Genomic DNA, 19,746 nt, shown 5'->3' on the forward strand with positions numbered 1-19,746 from the left:
AACAACCGTTCGTCCTCGAACGGTCAAAAGAAAGAAGTACCTGAGTCGGGAAAAGATGAGGATAACGGCTCCGCATATCGGACTCGGACTCCCAGGTCGATGCCTCAAGAGGCTGACCTCTCCACTGAACACGAATAGAAGGAAAACTCTTGGATCTCAACTGACGAACCTGTCGGTCTAGAATAGCTACCGGCTCCTCCTCGTATGACAAGTCCTTGTCCAACTGGACAGTGCTGAAATCTAACACATGGGCTGGATCACCATGATACCTCCGAAGCATGGATACATGGGAAAACTGGATGCACGGCTGATAAGCTAGGCGGCAATGCAAGTCTATAAGCCACCTCACCCACTCGATCAAGAATCTCAAACGGACCAATGAACCTTGGGCTAAGCTTGCCCTTCTTTCCAAATCTCATCACGCCCTTCATAGGCGACACTCGGAGCAATACCCGCTCACCAACCATGAAAGCTATATCTCGAACCTTACGATCCGCATAGCTCTTTTGCCTAGACTGAGATGAACGAAGCCTATCCTGAATGATCTTGACCTTGTCCAAGGCCTCCTGAACCAAATCTGTACCCAACAACCGAGCCTCTCCCGACTCAAACCATCCAACCAGAGACCGAACCACCTACCATATAAAGCCTCATAAGGAGCCATCTGGATGCTCGACTGGTAGCTGTTGTTGTAGGCAAACTCCGCTAAAGGCAAGAACTGATCCCACGAACCTCCAAAGTCAATAACACAAGCTCGAAGCATATCCTCTAGAATCTGAATAGTCCGCTCCGACTGACCGTCCGTCTGGGGATGAAATGTTGTGCTCAACTCAACCCGTGTGCCCAACTCTCGCTGAAATGCTCTCCAGAAGATAGATGTCGGCACACCATGAAGGCGAACAATCTCCCAGATATAAATCTCAGCTAATCTCTCAGAAGAATAGGAGACTGCCATCGGAATGAAATGTGCTGACTTGGTCAGCCTATCAACAATGACCCATATCGCATCGAACTTCTTCCGAGTCAGCAGTAGTCCTGTAACAAAATCCATAGTAGTCCGCTCCCACTTCCACTCGGGAAGCTCAATCCTCTGGAATACACCACCTGGCCTCTGATGCTCGTACTTAACCTGCTAACAATTCAAACAATGAGCCACATATGCTACGATATCCTTCTTCATTCTATGCCACCAATAATGCTGCCGCAAATCCTGATACATCTCCGCGGCGCCCGGATGAATAGAGTACCTGGAACTATGGGCCTCCTCCAAAATCAACTCTCGAAGCCCATCCACATTGGGCACACAAACTCGCCCCTGCAATCTCAAAACTCTATCCTCATCTAAGGTAACCTGCTTGGCACCTCCTCGCTGCACCGTGTCTCTAAGGACACACAAATGAGGATCATCAAACTGCCGATCACGGATACGCTCCAATAATGAAGAACGAGCGACCGTGCAAGCTAACACACGACTGGGCTCAAAAACATCCAGTCTCACGAACTGATTCGCTAAAGCCTGAACATCCAAAGCAAGCGGCCTCTGGCTGACCGGAATATAAGTGAGACTGCCCATACTGGCTGACTTCCTACTCAAAGCATCGGCCACGACATTGGCCTTCCCCGGATGATAGAGAATGGTGACATCATAATCCTTCAACAACTCCAACCACCTCCTCTGCCTCAAATTCAACTCCTTTTGCTTGAACAAGTACTGAAGACTCTTGTGATCAGTGAACACCTCACACGCCACGCCATACAAATAATGCCTCCAAATCTTCAAGGCGTGAACAATGGCTGCTAACTCCAAATCATGAACCGGATAATTCTTCTCATGAATCTTCAACTGCCTTGAAGCATAGGCAATGACCTTGCCATCCTGCATTAACACTGCACAAGGCCCAATACGGGAAGCATCACAATAAATTGTATAGGGCCGTGAACCTGTGGGCAAAACCAACACCGGTGCCGTAGTCAGAGCTGTCTTGAGCTTCTGAAAGCTCGCCTCACACTCATCCGACCATCTGAACTGGGCACCCTTCTGGGTCAATCTGGTCATCGGGGCTGCAATAGATGAAAACCCCTCCATGAACCGTCGATAGTAGCCTGCCAACCCCAAGAAACTCCGAATCTCCGTAGCTGATGTTGGTCTAGGCCAGTTCTTGACTGCCTCAATCTTATTTGTGTCCACCTGAATACCCTCTGCTGATACAACATGACCTAGAAATGCAACTGAACCCAACCAGAATTCACACTTCGAGAACTTAGCATATAACTGACTATCCCTCAGAGTCTGAAGAACCACTCTAAGGTGCTACTCGTGCTCCTCCTGGCTGCGGGAGTATATCAATATATCATCAATGAAAACTATCATGAATGAGTCCAAATAAGGCCTGAACACTCAGTTCATCAGGTCCTTGAAAGCTGCTGGGGCATTTGTCAACCCAAATGACATAACCAAGAACTCATAATGCCCGTACCGAGTGCAGAAGGCTGTCTTAGGGACATCAGATGCTCTAATCCTCAACTGATGGTAGCCAGATCGCAAGTCAATCTTGGAAAATACCCTGGCACCCTGAAGTTGGTCGAACAAATCATGAATCCTCGGCAGCGGATACTTATTCTTGATCGTTACCTTGTTCAATTGCCGGTAATCAATACACATTCTCATTGACCCGTCCTTCTTCTTGACAAATAACACCGGCGCACCCCAAGGAGACACACTAGGTATAATGAAACCCTTCTCAAGCAGATCCTGCAACTGTTCTTTTAACTCCTTCAACTCCAGCGGAGCCATACGATATGGCGGAATGGAAATGGACTGAGTGCCCGGAACCAGATCAATGCAGAAAACAATATCCCTGTCGGGTGGCATACCTGGCAGGTCTGAAGGAAAAACATCAGGGAACTCACAAACAACGGGCACCGAATCGATAGAGGGAACCTCAGCACTGGAATCCCAAACATAAGCTAGATAAGCCGAACACCCCTTCTCGACCATACGCCGAGCCTTCACATACGATATGACACTGCGGGTAGAATGACCTGGAGTCCCTCTCCACTCTAAACGAGGCATACCCGGTAAAACTAAGGTCACCGCCTTGGCATGGCAGTCCAAAATAGCATGGTAAGGTGATAACCAGTCCATCCTCAATATAATGTCAAAGTCAACCATGTCCAACAGCAACAAATCTACTCGAGTCTCAAGACCTCCAATCACCCCAATACAAGAACGATGGGCTCGATCGACCACAATAGAATCACCCACCGGTGCAGACATATAAACAGGAACATTCAATGAATCACTAGGCATGATCAGATACGGCGCAAAACAAAATCGAAGCTTCTCTACTACAAACCAGAACAGTACCTGCACCTCCACCTCTAATACCTTTACCTCCATCTCTCGCATCTCTACCTCCACCTCTAATACCTTTACCTCCTCCACAAAGCCTCCGAAGACGTAGCTGATCTATCACCGGTCTGCTGCTGCTCGGCTGAAGAAGCAGTACATGACCTCTCCATTCACGAAAGGACAAGAGTAGAGGTTTCAATTTAGCACTGAGAGAACAAAATCGCACGACAGGAAAGAATAGAAGTGAAACTTTTTCCTAACTCTATAGCCTCTGAGGGATAAATATAGACGTCTCCGCACCGATCCCTCAGTCTCTACTAAGCTTGTCTGTGAACTGTGAGACCTATGTAACCTAGCGCTCTGATACCAACTTGTCACAACCTGAATTTTCCACCCTCGGGAGTCGTGATGACGCCTACTAATGAGAGCTAGGCAAGCCAAATTTGATTACTTTTTCATTAATAACATAATTCCTTTTAATAATTATCGGCAATAATACAAAGCAATGAAATTAAATTATAAGCGGAAGTCTCAATATTATAGAAAACTGAACAAATATGCGGAAAAATCTCAACAAGAGCCTCTACCTAAGACTGGTGTCACAGTTTCACAGACGGTCTAAGGATACTACACATAAAGGTCTGAAAGAAATAAATTCGACACTGTCTCCAGAAATACATGAAAGAAACAGGAATATAGATGAAAGGAGACGCCAGGGCCTGCGAACGCCTGCAAGCCTACCTCGGGTCTCGCTAGGCTGAAAGCCTGCTCCCACCCTACTACTGCTACTGTCCGAAACCTAGATCTGTGCAAAATAGCACAGAGTGTAGTATCAGCACAACCGACCCCATGTGCTGGTAAGTGCCTAGCCTAACCCCAGCGAAGTAGTGACGAGGCTAGGACCAGACCACCAAATAAACCTGTGCAGATATATATACAAGTACAACGGAGACGTAGCAAGAAAATAACAATTTAAGCTAGGGAAGGGGGCATGCTTCAGAGGCAACAGTTAGAAATAGAATTTCAGGAATAATAAAGCGTACATCTACAATTTAACTTCTAACAGTAAATGAAGAGATAAGGCAACTTTCATGTTCAACTCATCTTGTTGCAGGCCTGCAACCCGATCCCTCGACCCGACCCGTCGTCCCATGAGAACCGCTCCGTTTCCCCCCATTTCCTGCTTCGTTATGCTTCATTATCAGTGTCTTGTGTGAACGAGTTGAATTGGGTTGATTTTTGGAAGGAAATGAGACACTTAGTCTCTTTAAGGATGGCTTATTTTGGAAAAGTCAATCGGATGTTGACTTATGAGTTAGAGGGCTCGGATGTGGATTACGATGATTCGGTTAGCTTTGGGGGATGATTTGTGACTTAGGAGTGTGATCGGAAGTGATTTTGGAGGTCCGGTGTAGAATTAGGCTTGAATTGGCGAAGTTAGTATTTTGGCGAATTCCGGTTAATAGGTGAGATTTTGATCCGAGGGTCGGAATGGAATTCCGAGAGTTGTTGTAGCTTCGTTAGGTGATTTGGGATGTGTGTGCAAAATTTCAGGTTATTCGGAGGTGATTTGGTTGGGGTGTTGATCAAATGCGTGTTTCGGAAGTTTTAGAAGAACTTAGGCTTGAATCCGATGTAAATTTGGTGTTTTGAGAGTGCAACTAAGTTTGAATGATCATATGTGACGTGTTAGTATGTTTGTATGCGGTCCCAAGGAGCTCGGGTGAGCTTCAGATAGGTTTGGGCTGCGTTGTGCTCGTTTTTCTTATGCTTCGACGTCGCTTCTTCAAGCATAAATGATATCATATTGAACAAATGAGCTTCGATTACTGTTTTGAATAAAGCATTAGATCCGTATCGTAATTACGGACCCGTAGTAAAAAGAATCATCGAATTTGGACATCGTATGAGGATTTTATGGCCATTTTACCAAGGTTGCCCAGATTTTCAGGTTAATGACGAAATTGCCACTGACGGCGTATTAAAAACATGCACTATTTGCAAATCCTAAAACCTACATATCTCCTTCATTATAAGGTCAAATTGAGTGATTCAAAAGCCTAAATTCATTAGAATTTCACAAGGAATCCAAAGGGAGCAGTAAAACGCGTGAACAGTATACCTATAATGAGCAGATCGAGTTTTCTTCCAATTTTTGAACGAGAAGAAGCTTCTGAGGCGATTTTTAAGAGAGAAAATCAGTGGGTATCACAGAGGTAAGTGATTTGATTATTAAAACTCGTTTATGGGTGATTATAGACCATAATCCCAGCCTTTAATTCATGAAAAACAGTAGAAAAATAGGATTTTGGGGCCTGAGATTATGAGAACTTTAGGGGTCGATTTGAGGGGTCAAACGGACTCCGATTTTGGTGTTCTTTATATGTACGGAATCGGGAGAAGATGAAGAACACTTTTCTGTAAAAATTTCTGAGTTTCGAGAAATGGGCCCGGGGCTCAGGTTTTGTCAATTTCGGGATTATTGATGTTTTTCNTATGTCGTGGTTGTGGATCGTGTGTATTCGGCACCGTTTAGCGGCAATCGGGATTTGGAGGCTCGAGTGGATCTTTATTTGTTGGTATGTTAGATTTTGGATGTGATGTTGAAATTCAGACTGGTTGTCTTAGTGTTAGGTGATTCTGAACTATTGCGCTACGGGCTATGCCGGAAATGCCACGGGTTGAGTGGCGAGGTGCATTGGATTATGTTCTTGCAGAGTGGTTTATATTTCAAAGACCCAGCGGACGGCTGGGAAGGATTGCTTTTCTTAATTGGGCCTTCGTGATGGATGTTAGTGCATAGGTTCCTACCATTGGTTCCGTTCCGGTGTTAAGGGACTTTTCGGATGCGTCTCTTATGGCCGGGCATGTCGTCGGGCGAGGTTGTGGATTTCGATATTGATTTGGTGCCGGGCACCGTATCGTACGGCTCCGGCATGAGTTATAGTAGTGGAAGGAGCAGCTTCAGGCTTTCTTGGTAATGAGTTCGTTGGTAGGCCGATGTGGATACGTGTTTAGCTTGAGTTGGCTTGGTTGGCCCCGAATTGTATTGTTGAGGGATAGGTTGATTCGATCGTTATTGAGCTTGTTAGTGATCTGAGGAGAGCTATGAGTTGCTTTTCGGTGTTGTAAGACGTTATGATTTGTTGGTTATGGGCACATCTGGTGCGGTTCTATTGGGGATTCATAGTGAAAGTCGAGCGGGAAGAGTAATTGGGTGTTGCTCGGTAAATAGAGAATTGGTTATGACCTATCGGGTTGTGTGGCGTAAGTTATTTGTTTCACCGTGGGTGTAATGAATTGCTTTGGTTCCAGACATCAAATTGTGCATGGCTGTCGATTTTGAGCATAGTGACTTGAGGTGTTTCATGTATAACAGTGTTTGGATAGGATCGCGCATTGTAGCGAGGCCACGTGGAGATATGACCTTTCGGGGTAGATTCAGGTGTTCTATTTCTATGATGTGAGACGGGCTCTCAGCCTTGTGTTGTGATGGTACTGATGAGCTTGAGGTTCACTTTCGTTTGAGTCATTTTTCATGATTTGAGTATGTTCAGACCATTTCTTATTAGAGCGCGTATTATGCAAGTTGTGGCTTAGGCCTGTATTGAGGTGTCATATCACCAGAGTGGTGTGTTGGATTCGAGGTGATCGTTGGGGTCACTAATGAATACGAACGGATTTGATTTCAGCTTGTTGGAAGGATAATATCGAGGTTCGGCTCGGAATCTGCTGTGGTATTAGTCAAAAGGGAAGTGGCTTCATGAATGGTTGATCTGAGAAATGGTTACGGTTTATTGCGTGTTTCATTTATCGTTGGCAGTATATGAAAGTGTTGGAATAAGACCTTAGTTGATAAGAGGTTTTCTACGGGTATTCGGGTATTGTGGGCAACTGCTGTGAATAGAAGTTATCGTTTCGAGTGTTTGGGTTATGTAGTATATCATATGATTGCACCTGAGGTTGCAGGTATGGGTTATTACAGCTGGTTCGGGCTTATTCTAAGTATAGATGTGAGGTTCTGATCTTGTGTATGATTTCGGAAAGTGCAATGTGGTTCTATGGTTTATGGACTAGATGGATTGTGAAATTTCAGCTATGTTATGTTATCGGACCTATGCGAGATAGGGTGACGTGGGATCACCCCCGGGTATATGCTTGGTATGGTCATTCAGCTATTGGTTGGCTTCTAGGACAACTCTGGGTACGCTCGAGGACGAGCGTTTGTTTAAGTTGGGGAGGATGTGATGACCCGATCCGTCGTCCCGTGAGAACCGCTCCGTTTCCCCCATTTCCTGCTTCGTTATGCTTCATTATCAGTGTCTTGTGTGAACGAGTTGAATTGGGTTGATTTTTGGAAGGAAATGAGACACTTAGTCTCTTTAAGGAGGCTTGTTTTGGAAAAGTCAACCGGATGTTGACCTATGAGTTAGAGGGCTCAGATGTGGATTTCGATGATTCGGTTAGCTTTGGGGGATGATTTGTGACTTAGGAGTGTGATCGGAAGTAATTTTGGAGGTCCGGTGTAGAATTAGGCTTGAATTGGCGAAGTTAGTATTTTGGCGAATCCGGTTGATAGGTGAGATTTTGATCCGAGGGTCAGAATGGAATTCCGAGAGTTGTTGTAGCTTCATTAGGTGATTTGGGATGTGTGTGCAAATTTTCAGGTTATTCGGAGGTGATTTGGTTGGGGTTTTGATCAAATGCGTGTTTCGGAAGTTTTAGAAGAACTTAGGCTTGAATCCGATGTAAATTTGGTGTTTTGATGTTAGTTTTGGTGTTTTGAGAGTGCAACTAAGTTTGAATAATCATATGTGACGTGTTAGTATGTTCGTATGCGGTCCCGAGGAGCTCGGGTGAGTTTCGGATAGGATTGGGCTGCGTTGTGCTCGTTTTTCTTATGCTTCGACGTCATTTCTTCAAGCATAAATGATATCATATTGAACAGATGAGCTTCGATTACTGTTTTGAATGAAGCATTAGATCCGTATCGTAAATACGGACCCGTAGTAAAAAGAATCATCGAATTTGGACATCGTATGAGGATTTTATGGCCATTTTACCAAGGTTGCCCAGATTTTCAGGTTAATGACGAAATTGCCCCTGACGGCGTATTAAAAACCTGCACTATTTGCAAATCTTAAAACCTACATATCTCCTTCATTATAAGGTCAAATTGAGTGATTCAAAAGCCGAAATTCATTAGAATTTCACAAGGAATCCATTGGGAGCAGTAAAACGCGTGAACAGTATACCTATAATGAGCAGATCGAGTTTTCTTCCAATTTTTGAACGGGAAGAAGCTTCTGAGGCGATTTTTAAGAGAGAAAATCAGTGGGTATCACAGAGGTAAGTGATTTGATTATTAAAACTCGTTTATGGGTGATTATAGACCATAATCCCAGCCTTTAATTCATGAAAAACAGTAGAAAAATAGGATTTTGGGGCCTGAGATTATGAGAACTTTAGGGGTCGATTTGAGGGGTCAAACGGACTCCGATTTTGGTGTTCTTTATATGTACGGAATCGGGAGAAGATGAAGAACACTTTTTTGTAAAAATTTCTGAGTTTCGAGAAATGGGCCCGGGGCTCAGGTTTTGTCAATTTCGGGATTATTGATGTTTTTCGATTATTTTCGATTGGGTATTGATCCTATAGCATAATGTGACGTATTCGTTGTGGTTTTGGTCAGATTCGACGTGCGAGGAGGTCGATTTGAGAGGCAAGGGCATAGCGATCTAGGATTTTGGTTGGCTTGAGGTGAGTAATAGATGTAAATGCTGTTCTGAGGGTGTGAAACCCCGTGTTTGCACATCGTAGTGTTATATTGAGGTGACTTGCACGCCGGATAGCGAGCGTGGGGTAAAGCACCGTTGGGGATTGTGACTTGGTCCGTCCCGGTAGATGAATATACTGCGTATTTGACTGAAATTCACTTATTATTATTTTAATTGAGCTGATTGCTATATTTGGGCTTTGTGCCAATTGANCGAGACGGACCAAGTCACAATCCCCGTGTTTGCACATCGTAGTGCTATATTGAGGTGACTTACACGCCGGGTAGCGAGCGTGGGGCAGAGCACCGTTGGGGATTGTGACTTGGTCCGTCCNATTAGTTTATTGAGCTGATTGCTAGTATTTGGGCTTTGTGTACCAATTCGATTAAATCCTTCAGGGTATTGTTGTTACTGGTTTCTTACCATTTCTACATATCATTGAACTCAGTCCTAGAATTTAATACTGTTTTGCAAACTCAGCCACTTTTCTCAAACTAGAAACTTTATTAATATTTTTAAATGAAGTTTGGGCTGAATATTTCTATATTAATGTGCCCGAGAGGCTTATGTGATTTTGGACTGAGTATGGGATCGGGCTGCGCGCCGCACCGGTATGAAATTGATATTGATATGAGGCCAAGGGCCTAGTTGATGCCACGATATGGCTTATTATTGCGCTTGGGCCGTAAGGGGCCCCTCCCGGAGTCTGCACGCCCCTAGTGAGCACCGTCGACGATAAATAAATGGAGCGGGCTGCACGCCGCAGCGGGTACTGGAGAGTACCGGTCTATGTGTTGCATTGCATATTTGATTGTCACTTAATTATTTATCTGTTGTGGGATTTTCCATAATTTTTTTCACTAATTTTACTGATTTTATACTATTGGGTTCAAGTTGTTGTACTTATAGAATTACTTTGTGCCTATTCAGGATTTCTTATTCTCAGCCTTTATTTATGTTTATTACTCTCCTGGGTCGGAGTACTCACATTACTCCCTACACCTTGCGTCCAGATCCAGGTACACCTGAGGCTGTGTGAGGACTTCTCTGCATAGCATCATATCTGGAAGTTTCAAGGTAGCTGCATTTGACGTTCGCAGTCCTGATCTTCCTTCTATCTTATTTGCTTTATTTCCGCATTTCTAGAGAACGATATGTAGTAGGTTGATACTCATGTATTAGAGGCTCGGACTTGTGACACCGGATTCTTCGGGCTGTGTAGTAGTATTTCTACTTGGGTTTTCCGCATGTTTTAACTATATTTCAGAGTTTCAGTATTATGACTTAGTAATTATTTGTGTTAATTGAATCATGAGCTATATAAAAAGGGTTAAGGTTGTTGAATTGGTCGGCCTTGCCTAGCAGTGTGTTGGGCGCCATCACGATCGGGGTTGGGGTCGTGACAACTTGGTATCAGAGCCTAGGTTACTTGGTCTCGCGAGTCATGAGCCGGTTTAGTAGAGTCTCGTGGATCGGTACGGAGACGTCTGTACTTATCCTCGAGAGGCTGCAGAACCTTTAGGAAAACTTCACATTCTTGAATTCTTGTGGTGCGTCCTTGATTCAATAATCAACAACGTCCCGGCAAGGGAATAGATCAATAACTCTTTCTCTTTCTTTCACTTTCATCACATAGTTCACATTATCACTCGAGCCAATGCTCCAAAGATTTACTTATCTCATATACCTTCACAATTTGTATTTCAACTCGAGCCAACGCTCCACGAAGTTTAAAGATCACAATTCCTTTCACAAGCTCTTTACAACATATAGAAGTCATCAATTAAGCATGGAAGGTATAACAAAATCCAAACTAATCACAAAATAAGGACTCACGGTCATGCTAGACACCAATGTATAGATACTCGTCACCATGCCTATACATCGTACTCGACAATCAACAAGTAGCAAATAAGACTCAACTCCTATTCCCTCAATCTAGGGTTAGACCAAACACTTACCTCGATGCCTTAAACTCAACTCAAGCCTCAACTATGGCTCTACCCCGTGATTCCACCTCCAATCCGCTCGAATCTAGTCACAAGTCACTTAATTACTTTAATAAACACTAAATGAATCAATTTGAATGCATAAAAATGAATTTTCCAAAGTCCTTCCCAAAAATACCAAAATCGCCCCTGGGCCCACGTTGTCAAAACCCGAGGTTCGAACCAAAACCCGGTTACCCATTCCCCCACAAACTCAAATATGTAATTTGGTTTGAAATCGGACCTCAAATTGAGGTCCAAATCCCCAATTTTGAAAATCCTAGGTTCTACCCAAAACCCCCAATTTCACCCATGAAAATCATTGATTCTAAGTGGAAAACATGTTAAATGATGTTAATGAGTGAAAGAATTAAGTAAAAATCGACTTACAAATAATTTGGGATGAAACTTGTTCTTGAAAAATCGCCTAAGGAGTTGTATTTTGAAAGTGGGGTGAATAATGGCCTAAAATTCGACTAAGTATGAAAACTGCTGGGCTGCAGCTATGGAAATTGCGAACTCTTGTTCGCATTTGCGAACTCTTGTTCGCATTTGCGAACTCAGGCCTATCAGGGGACCTTCGCATTTGCGAAAAAGGTCTCGCATTTGTGAACCCTGGGCCTTCGCATTTGCGAAGAATGATTTCGCATTTGCGATCATTGTCAGGCCTAGACTGGTTTCGCATTTGTGAACCAGCCTTCGCATTTGCGAGTGCTAGACCTTCGCATTTGCGAGTACTGGCTTCGCAAATGCGAAGCCTGCAGATCAGAGATACCAGTTTTTTCAAAAATGCGAAAATGCAATCCGACACCTATCCAAAACTCACCCGAGCCCTCGGGGCTCTAAACCAAATATGCACACCGCCTCAATAACATCCTACGGACTCACTCGTGCAATTAAATCGCCAAAATAACATCAAAAACAACGAATCAACCTCAAAATCACAAATTTTTCCTCAAACCTCATAAACTTTCAAATTTAGAGTTTTAAGTCCGAAACACGTCAAACGACGTCCGATTTCAACCAAACTTTATAGAAAGCGCTTAAACCATATATAAGACTTGTACCGGGCGCCGGAACCAAAATACGGGCCCGATACCACAGTCTTTTAATCAAATTTCATTTTCATTTTCCTTAATCATTTCCAAAAAACAATTTCACACAAAAATTCATTTCTCGGGCTTGGGACCTCGGAATTCGATTCCGGGCATACGTTCAAGTCCCATATTTTCCTACGGACCCTCCGAGACCGTCAAATCACGGGTCCGGGTCCGTTTGCCCAAAATGTTGACCGAAATCAAATTTAGTCAATTTAATATGAAAATTTAGCATTTTTCTCACATAATTCATATTTAAGCTTTCTGGCTAAGCCCCCGGACTGCGCACGCAAATCGAGACAACCCTAGATGAGATTTTCAAGGCCTCGAAAGCATGGAATGAGTAGGAAAATAGGTGATGACCCTTTGGGTCGTCACAATTAAATTCTCATTTTAATATTTTTGAAATCATGAATTTCTTCCAATTTAACTAGTAAAACATGAAATTTACAGAATAAATAATAATGTTTCCTAATTTCAATACTGAATATCTCATAATCATCGCAGAACCCGGTGTCACAAGTGCATGAGCATTTACTAGGAAATAAAATAAATATACAATAACTGGCCGGAATACAAATTTGGACAGAAAAGAAAATACAAATACTCTGAAGGAGACTCTGCTGGATGCGGGTCGTAATATGGAATGCAGCCCACCTAAGTCCCCGTGTCAACCATTTTTCTGCGCCCACTAGGCCACTAGCCATACATGTGCCTGTACAACAAAATGTACAGCAAGTGTAGTATGAGTACGAAAATAACGTGTACCTAGTAAGTATCCAGTCTAATCTCGAAGAAGTAGTGACGAGAGGTCGACTCCGATCTTTACTATGGCCAACAATAATATACCGATAATATGATAAATCATGGATTTTATAAGACGACTGTAAATCAACAACATGAAGCAGGTAAAAAATTCTTTTGTTAATAGGATATTTCAAAATTTATTTTCATCTTTTAACAATTTATATCTCCGGCCAACGAGGCCACATCAATTATCAATAATTCCAAAATAATCAATTAAGTCATGCGCAAATCATGTCGAGGTCGTACGGCTCGATCCAACATAATATTTAAATTGTGCACTGCCAGAGGCTCGAACGGCGCGAACCATAGATGCATCTATTACTACCGAGGCTATCGGCCCGATCCACAAATAGCAATTTATTTCAAGGAAAATAGAAAGTTCACATTTACAATCAAGTATTCTATTAAATCTTTCAAGTAATTGAATTTAACCTTTTACACTACTTCTATCAAGTTCCGACGACTTAAGTAATTGAATTAGCAAGTAAGAGCGCAAATATTTCAAGTAAAACATATATGGGTCCTAAACTACTCAGACAATAGCATAATAGTAGCTACGTACGGGCTCTCGTCACCTCGTACGTACGTAGCCCCCACAAGTAGGTGTTGATACCCAATTTTTCCCTCATACATTTTTAAATATGCATACGTACTATCAAAATATTGTATGCATGCACAAATGTTTTTGCAATTTTTCCATAATTTTTAAAGGCCTTAAATCAATTTATTTCTGCATTTTTTGATTATATAAATATTCAATAATTATCCCTCATATTACTTTATGATGATTTAATCATCTAAATTCATCATTTATGCCCATATAAGTGTTCAAATATTTTAATTGTATTTTTATAATTACATTTGTATTTTTAAGACAATAATTGCATATTTTGCAATAATAGCCCATATATATGCATAATTATCTTATCTTTATAGAAAATGACTTTTTATATTTTTATAATGTTAAATAATTATATTAAATCATTTCATGCATAAATCACATTTTTATCATTTATAAATTATTTTATAACATTATTTTATTAAATTAAATAGGTATTTAAAACATAGCCCCTTTCTTAATTAAATTTCCTAACCTAACCCAACCGAAATACCCGTCCAAACCGANCTCCAATTGACCCCAAAAATACACCACGGACTCGCCTTCCTCCCCTCTTTCCAACCCCCATGATAGCATCCTCTAACTCCTAACCAAACTCCTCGGATTTTTAATCTAAAATTCGGCCAAAACCCTACTTTTTCCAAACTCAACCAAATTAACACCATACACTCCCCTCACCCTCCTCATTCCAAATCTCCAAACGATAACCTTCAAAACCTAACCGAAATATTCGAATTTTAAATCTAAAAATGAAACCCTAGTTTAAATTTTTTAAGGTTCTCGACCCTAATATCCTTAACCAGGTGTCTCCTTGTTTAAGACACCTGATTAGGTATATTACGGGTCAAGAATCTTTAAAATGATTCGCGTGTTCGGGATCGAGTCAAGCTTAGCCGCCTCTAAACAGTAAGTTTTTCCTTTTTCTTTTTTCTTTACTGTTTGTTCTATTATTTTTATTTTTATTCCGATTTATATTTCTCTCTGTTCCTTTAGTTTACTCTGATTTTCCTTAAAGTTTTTTATCCTTGATTTGTTTAGCAGTTGATTAGTGTTAGTAATTAATTTAGTTCGTAATTAAACTTTAATCTAAATATTAGTAATTGTTTGTTTAATATTGGTGTTCTAAATTCTGTTTATTTGAGTTAGCATTTTCTGATTGATATAATTAATTTAATATTCTGGTAGGCTTATTGATTTGGTTATAGCTGATAGTTTTAGTATAGTTTGGTAATTTCAGACTAGTAGAAGGGTAATTTGGGTATAGGAAAGGGTAGTTTTATTAGGAGTAGTAATTGTAAAGGTAAGGGAAGGGTAGTGTAGGAATTGTAATGGGTATAGGACCTTCTAGAATAGACTTTAGTGTAGTTTTTAATAAAATAAGTGTTGTTGCTTGGGTAATAAGTCTTAAAAGTGAGGGACTGAAAGCTAAATAAGAGAGGGACTAAAAAGAAAACTAAAACCTGAAGGTAGCTTTAGGTTTTGCCTATAAAAGGCACCTACATTGCCTTGTGCAGCAAGGTTTTAGACCCTGGGAAAATTCCTTGAAAAGTTCAGAGATCTCTAAAATTTTTTTCCCTAAAGTTTCCCAGCAGTTAATTTCCAGATCCATTTCTGAGTTTTTTGCATTATATAGTTCTGAATTCTAGTTCATTTTTGATAAGTTTAGAGGCTTGAACGAGTGTTTTGATTTGTTCATGTTTGCTGAAGTTTAGAAATCAGTTTTGAGGGGTTAGATTTCAAGTTATCTGTGTGTAATTCTGGGTTTGAAATCACCTCTGTTCATAATGAATCCCCTGGGTGTTTACAAGTTGATCTCTACTGATTTAAGTCTACCATTGCTGCTGATACGTTGCTGACCTCCCTCTCTTCTCTTTTGTTGTTTCATATTTCAGGTACACACCTCAAAACTGTCTTGATATAGTTGTTGAAATAGAAATGAGCTCAGCATATTCGTCTTCTCTGCATCACAATGTTTATTGTATCTTGATAGTTAAAGATATGTATCTAAATGTGAACACTGCCTGATGTAATATAGATTCAAGTTGTAATAATTTGGACTTTGGACGATGTGGGATTGTTAGATTTGAAATTGAATTGATGTACCCCAAAGTAGTACCCTTAGCGTAGCCAGAATTTCAAATTATTGCTCTTGCTATAATCCCCAGCAAACAAACAATTACTAATATTTAAAACAAACAATTACTTTCCCACCCCAGCATATTCTGGTATTTCAAAGGTATTTCAAACAAACAATTACTAATTACTAATTAAATAAGGTATTTCAAAGAGTAATTAGTAATTAGTAATTAGTAATTCAATTAGTAGTTCATATTCAATTAGTAATCATGGGGTGAGCAATAATTCTGGGGACTCTGCTGGGGTCTGCTGGGGCCTTTTGGCGGGTCCAATGCGCAGAAGCATGTCATGATTATTTAAAGCCAACATGCACACCCCAGATAAGTCCTTCTTTTCCCGAAAGGGATGCTTCTCTTTACACTCATCTGTTTGCCTTTCTGCATACTTCTCTTTGAATCCCTTTCGGTTTAACTCTGATTCCGTAACTAACGCAAAGAAAAGGTGGCAGAACCGGTTTCACAAGGCTCCGCCTGGTCAGAGTCAAAGAAATACCCAGCCTCAGCGAGTGCGTCAGGCCCATCTCGACTGACCATGGTGTTTAATGCTTTCAAAGCAAAAACATTGAAAAAGGGAAGTCCAAGGCAAAAGTCCCAAGGACAGAATAAAGTGAAAAGGCTAGAGCCCATACGGGCGAGTTATCATGAAGTCCTAAGGTTGAACCCGGTCAGTTTTGAAAAGAGATTCACTCTCAAGGCAAGCGAGCAGCAAGTTCTCAATGGAAATGGGGGCCGGGATCAAGCAATTGAGATGATCAAGGCCACAAAACCAACCACCGTTTCAAGCTAACAAATTGTTCTTTGTTGAAACCAGGTTTAATTCAAAGCAACCATGCAAGAAGCAGGTGCAGTCCAAAAGGAAATGAAGTGCGCGAGCGCTGAAACAGCTTTGCAGCAGGAAAACGACCAAAAAGGAAGTTCCCCCCCCCCCCAAATTCTTTAATGCATTTTGCTAAATAAAAGGAAAACATAAAAGAGGAAAACAAAAGAGGAAGAAAAAAAAAAGAGAAGAAATAAAAATGAAAATCCCAAAAAAAAAAAACGAAAAAAAAAAAAACGAAAAGAGAGAAGAAAACAAAATACNACTAGAGATTTGGGTTCTTGGTGCTTTGCCAATGGTTACTGTGTATCTCTGAGCTTTGGAGTTGTTATGGTTTGAAGGCCTGGGTTATCCGGATGCATTGGTCCTGCTGCAGGCCTCTTATAGTTATATACTTTGTAATCTATTCATTTGTGTATGGTCTTGTAATAATTATTTGTAATAACGATAGGGCAATAGTGAATTGGGGAAAACTGGGCCTAGTTTGATGTTTGCATGAGAATGGGGTAGAAAACCTGCTTTAGGTGCCTGCTTCTTTCAAATAATTTTCTCTAATATATGTTAGGTATCCTGCCTATAGGTTATTTACTTGTTCAGTTATATTCTGTTACTGCGCGCAGTAGATAACATGCCTATAGGTATTTGTTTCAATACATCCTGTTACTATGTGCGGTAGATAACATGCCTATAGGATCAAAATAGTTATGAATATCCCGTCAAGATTCACCACTGCATTTAAATCATGCCTACAAAGTTTCGAAATCAGTTCTGCATTTTAAAAATCCCGCCTATAAAGTTTTATATTATTTTTGCATTTAGATATCATGTCTATAGGAAATTTCAGAATCATTTTTGCATTTAGATACCATTTTTATAGGAAATATCAGAATTATTTTGCATTTAGATACCATGTCAATAGGAAACTTCAGAATCATTTTTGCATCTAGATACCATGCCTATAAGGATCAGTTCTTCTACACTTAGATATCATGCCTGTAGGGTCCAAAAGATAAAAATCAGCCTGCTAAAACCAGTAACTGTTTACAGCTCAGATACCCAGTTTATAAAATTCTGTTCGACTATCACTTAGGCAATCTTGTAGGCTAATTGGACTCTAGGTTTAAAGTTGCTATTTTCGTGCTGCTTGAAACCTGCCCAGATTCAGTAAGTAATAAAATCAGTAGGCAAACTGGTTAGGTATTTACTCGCCTTAATAAAACTGCTACCTATTTTGTGCTCATCTAGATACCCTGCTATAGGACTCTAAATCGTTTAAAAATTATTTGTTTGAGGCATGCATTTGTTTTGTCTATTTGTGGAGGTAAATGTGAGCCCCCTTAATTGCATCTTTATGTGATAGTCCTATTTGGATTTTTGTTTGTCGCTTAGTTTTCTGCTTTTAAAACAACATAGGTGAGTCTATAACTTCCTTAAATAGAGGTCCTAAACACCTCCAGGGCCACAAGCAAGGGACGAGTAATGCACGCATAGGGCACGTATCGGATGTTATTAGAACTCTTAGGTAATAAACAAAGGGGAAGGGTAATTGGGTAGTAAAAGAAAATGATGACTTGTGCGCTAATGCTATGTGTAGCACCCCAACTTGAGGACGATTACCAAGTATTGCACAGAAGTGATCCTATAGGCTAAAAAACCTAGGACCCCTTTTATTCCTTGTTTTAGAAATAATCTCTATTTGTCTAAATTGCTTTATTTGTTTATAAGATTAATTCACATAATTCGAGTTTGGCCGGGACCCACCATTGTGGACCTCGAGGGGTGCCTAATACCTTCCCCTCAAGGTTATTTCGAGCCCTTACCCAATCTCTGATAATGCAAACCGGTTTATGAGTTATTTGCTTTAGGTGCCCTAGCGCACCTTCAATCCGTTAGGTGGCGACTCTTCAAATTCCATACTCCTTCCCAAAAGGAAATGAGTTGTCCCAGAAATATCGAAACCCGGACTCCGCGAGGAAAAAGGGGGCATGACAGCATGGCGACTCTGCTGGGGATATTTTAGGCTCTTACCATAACAAACTTGCTTTTTGGGAATTAGTCTTAAGCATGCTTTACTCTGTTAATACATGTGCAACCTTTCCCCTTTCCCCCTTATTTGGATTTAATTGCCTATTTTTTCAAGCATTTATGATTTCCTTTATTACAGAAATTGACTTGTCTCTTTGTTTTCTTTCTTCAACGTCTTTCAATTATTAAATATTGTATTTATCATTCTTTTAACATGCAAATACGTGACAACATGCTATTTATCGTTGCATAAATCATGCTCAACATCATATTCCACTCATGCGTAATAAATCCTACAGCAACGCTTGATGAGTGTTTGCGCCCTTCCTATACATCACTCTTTAAATCCGTAAAGGCGTATTTGCGGTAAAACTAGTCGATCAGCGGTGCTGTCGACGGTTCCATGCCTTTCCCCCTCAAGTTGTCCGCTTGAGGGTACCAGTCTAGACCTCTAGAAACCTTGCTCTGATTAATTGTACATGCATCATAGTCAAACCTAGTTGAGCTAATATGTTGTCCACATAATAACCCTTTAAGACAAGCCTCGTCCAAAAGTCCATCGGGTTTTCCATAATCCCAACGGACGCCACCACGATTGTGTGCATTAATTTTGGAGAAATAAGTGCCAATATGCTAATCATTGTTGTATAAATAGTCGGATCTTAAGGGGGAAAGGGCCTAACCATATTTGTTTTGTAGAAAATGAGGCACGAAGTCCCCCGGTTTGGCATGGTCCGTAACATACCACCATTGTTGCTAGATTGGTGGGATGATCTTCTGTCAAGTGACAAGAATTATGTGAAAAGGATCTTGGGAAACTTGCCTTCTTTATTGGACCTCCAGCCGAACAACCACCGAAGGAAATGAAGGAGGACATTTAGCAAGAGCGTACTTAGTGCTGAACCTGCGCAAACTAGGGGATCTGATCGAAAAGAGCATCCAGTCTGGAGAAGGTCCTTCTGGGACCAAGTAGATTAGGTTTATTTACTTTTTCAAATGTAATAAGGCCAAGTGCCATTAGTGACTTATCTTATTTAGTGTCGTTCTGGGTTCATCTATTTTTACATTAATGAAATGAGGCAATTATTAGCACTGAAATTCTCCAAATATATTTGTCGCTAGGCCTACC

Source organism: Nicotiana attenuata, chromosome 12, assembly GCF_001879085.1.
Source record: "Nicotiana attenuata strain UT chromosome 12, NIATTr2, whole genome shotgun sequence".
Lineage (NCBI taxonomy): Eukaryota > Viridiplantae > Streptophyta > Magnoliopsida > Solanales > Solanaceae > Nicotiana > Nicotiana attenuata.